This window comes from Magnolia sinica, chromosome 9, assembly GCF_029962835.1.
Source record: "Magnolia sinica isolate HGM2019 chromosome 9, MsV1, whole genome shotgun sequence".
In the NCBI taxonomy this organism is placed as follows: domain Eukaryota; kingdom Viridiplantae; phylum Streptophyta; class Magnoliopsida; order Magnoliales; family Magnoliaceae; genus Magnolia; species Magnolia sinica.
The window spans coordinates 52,088,860-52,092,632 of NC_080581.1; the positions used below are offsets into that span (position 1 = coordinate 52,088,860).

Below are 3,773 nucleotides of genomic sequence, written 5' to 3' on the forward strand. Positions count from 1 at the left end.
TTGGTTCTTGAGGCTTTTCGGGCCTAACCGGAAGAGTTTTATCAATGATCTTCCCACTCCTAAGAGTGGTGATGGATTTAGCATGTCCCATCTGATTTGAAGAGCTGGGATCATTATTCTCGTACTGCGGTTTAGGATTGGGGAGAGGTTGTGCGGGAAGCATCCCCTTTTCTATAACCGTCATACGAGAATCTATCTTTTGCATAAAATCTGTAATTCCACGCATTGCCTGAGCCGGCTCTTGTATGGGATTTTGAACCGGTTCCTCTTGAGGTTTCACTTGATTTGGATTTTGATTGAAGAAACCTGGAGGAGTCGCCGTTTGTCCATTCCTCCAACTAAAGTTTGGATGATTTTTCCAGCCAGGATTGTATGTGTTGGAGTTAGGTCCAGTAAAAGGTCTTTGATAGTTATTTACGGCATTGGCTTGTTCATTCAACACTCCTCGAAAGGCGGTATTGTAGGACAGTTTTCAGTTGTGTGAATGTTGCAATCACAGATGCTGCAAACAATTTCATTGACCTTATCCTTCTTTCCTTCCATGGCCTCAACTTTCCTTATGAGCGTAGTCACTTTACACTTGAGATCATCCTCTTCTTTCAAGAGATATAATCCACCTTTCTCCTTTAATTGAGTCGGCCTAGACGTGGTGTTCGACTTTGGGTAATAGTCCCAAGATTGTGTTTTTCAGCCAAACTATCGAGGTAGTCCCATACCTCGTCGATATCTTTATTAATGAACTCTCCATTACACATTGTCTCGACCATTTGGCGCATGGAAGATGTCAGTCCATCATAGAAAAAATTTGTAATGCGCCACGTTTCAAATCCATGTTGTGGGCATGAACTGACCAAATCTTTGAACCTTTCCCAACATTGAAAGAATGTTTCATCTTCCTTTTGGGCAAAGTTCATGATCGCTTTTCTGAGGGTAATCGTTTTATGATGTGGGAAGAATTTTTTTATGAATTCACTCTGCATGTCGTTCCATGTGACAATGGATCTAGGACGTAGTGAATGTAACCACGTCTTAGCTTTCTCTTTTAAGGAAAAAGGAAAGAGTTTCAGCCTAATTGTATCCTTAGATACATTAGGAAAACATAATGTAGCTATTATCTCATCGAACTCTTTCAAATGTAAATATGGACTTTCAGATTCAAGTCCATGGAATTTGGGAAGGAGTTGGATAACTCCTGGCTTGATGTCCATCTGTCTTGTGTTTTCAGGAAAAATCATGCATGAGGGCATACTCACTCCCGCCGGTTGTAGAAAATCTCGTAAAGTACGAGGCGGGGGTGCCTGTTGCACCTCATTCTCATCTTGGGTATCCTCCACCCTGGGTGGGAGTAGAGGAGGTTGGTCTTCAGCCATAACTTCACTTAACTCAGGGGATTTCGAGTGGTGTCTAGTCCTGCGATGGATAGTCAACCCCTCAACCAATCCTCCTTCAGTCAAGAGACGTCGAGTGTTGTCACGGGCCCACTTGGGCATGAAAACACTCGGAGCCCTCGATTAAAAACCTAATCTTAAGAAAGGAAAAGAAAATCTAGAAAGAAAGAGAGAGTTGGAAAGAAATTACCAAATTGGACTCCTAAAAAAACCTGCAAAATAAAACAAAAATAAGTTAGATTCCTAAAAAGAGAAGAAAAATAACAGTAAATTAATTTCTAAAAGAAGGTATTCTTAAAAGAAAGTAGAAATTTCTAAAGTAAATTAGGAAAGATCTAACTAGAAAGTAGATTATTAAAAGAGAACTGAAAGATAGGAAGTAAGGAAAGAGCTTACCAAATTAGAGATTTCTATCTTAAAGGCCTACAAAATAAGAAGGTTAGTTTCTAAACAAGAATCCTAAAAATAGATGAGGAAACAAATTAGATTTTAAAAAGAGTTAAAAATAGAAAGTGAAAAACAAAAGAGAAAAGTTTCGAAAATTAGAGGATTTTTCTAGAAAGGGAAATAACTACCCTAGTTTCTAAAATAAACTGCTTCCTAAAAATAGAAAAAAGAAGACTAGAATTAAAAATTTCAAAATTTAAACCCTAATTCTAAAAGGTAGAAAGAGAGAGAGATTAGGAAGGAATTACCAATTTAGAACTTATGTCAGGATCCTACAAAACAGGAAAACAGGTTAAGTTCTAAAAATAGAATAAAATAAAATAAAAACTTCTATCCTAAAGTAAGTAAAATCCTAATCCTAACCTAATTCTAAAACTAATTAATTTCAGAAAAGCGTAACCGTCAGTCCCCGGCAACGGCGCCAAAAACTTGTTCACACCCCAAGTGCAGGGTTGTGATGTAGTAATAAACTCGGTAAGACCGAGGTCGAATCCACAGGGACTGATACCTGTACGTTATCTGAAACCAAGTAGAACTAGAACTAGACTGAGATGCGATCTAAACAAAATAGAATTTAAGAAATAATTGTGGAATAATTATCTAAAACTTGAAGGAATTTAGGGGAAGGAAACTAGGGATTCAGAGGATCCACTTGTAGAAATCAGGGAGATCTTATGCCACTATCACAAATTATGAAAATTTACTGAACTGCCATTGATATAGGTTTCAAGAGATGAAAGGTGTATGAATTAGAATGGATTCCATCACCAAACCATGCCCAGGAGACAAAGCTAACAACAGAATTAAACTAATTACCAACCACATCAACATGCTATGAAAATCAAGAAAAAATGGTAACAGGGCCTGCGCAAGGATGGGTCGCTGTTGAAGTTGGTGGGGTCCACTTCCTTTTAATTTGAGAAATCCATTCCGTCCATTGGATTCTGCTCGAAATTTCGGTCAGAAATGACTAGTTTTTGTGGAGTTGTAGTGCTGTCCACTGTATAGAATCAACTAGCCATTAATCTTGCGTTTTTGACGATCCACGTGCGCACACGTGTATGGGCTGAAAAGGAAAACTAAGACAGGGTTTTACCCCATCTATGGAGTGAATGGACAGCTCTGATCATGCAATGGGGCAAAGAATGGGCCCCACTACTCCGAGCCGACGAAACAGCGTGCGGACGCTGTTTCCTTTATGAAGAAGGTCGGGTCAACCGGCTTGACCCGAGGAGTCTCATCCAGTGCGCAGTGGGTGCACTTGCACCTTACGTACATTCAATGTACATGTGGGATCCATAGTAATGTATCTGAAAGATCTGCGCCGTCCATCTGTTTTGTAGCCTCATTTAAGTCGATGATTCCAAAATTAAAGCGTATCCAGAGATCAAGTGGGCCCCACTTAAGGAATTAAGGGGCTGATCTACCCATTGGGCCACTTCTAAGGGGATTCAATGGTTCAAATTTGATGTGTGCGGTTAATTTATGGTCATGAGGATATGTATAAAGTTTCGAACTGATCAGATGGTGGGAACCCTATGATCTTGCATTCTGGACACTTTTCAGGCCACTTGAGCTTCAATTCCTCGATTTCCGCGGACCCCTGGTGTATAATTCCGTCGCTCTTGGTCTTCTAAAGTCCGTTCCTTGCCTTGGTGCTCCTGGAGCGTCAAATCCTTGCATTTACCACCCTTTTTCAGTCCATGTTCGTAAATACACTCTGCATCACAAACACAATTAAATCAGGCCATTAAACGGTATCATGCGTGTAAAACTATGCTGTAAATGGGTCTGATATGCAATATTTGACCCTCAACACAACCCCCAACCAGCATTTTGCTAGTCCCGAGCAAAGTATGCGAAAAATAAGTTGAGAATTACAGGAGAATTTCTATGAACTCGAGTGATTTTGGAAAACAATCTAGATATTCAGAATTC

At 39.7% G+C, this 3,773-nt stretch overlaps 1 non-coding gene across 1 annotated transcript; it reads left to right on the forward strand.

Annotated features, from left to right (window-relative positions):
- The first annotated feature begins 825 nt into the window (after positions 1 to 825).
- On the forward strand, positions 826 to 932 carry LOC131257187 (small nucleolar RNA R71). The gene has a single exon (XR_009177200.1). It is a non-coding gene; the product is annotated as a small nucleolar RNA R71 (small nucleolar RNA).
- The last annotated feature ends 2,841 nt before the right edge of the window (positions 933 to 3,773 follow it).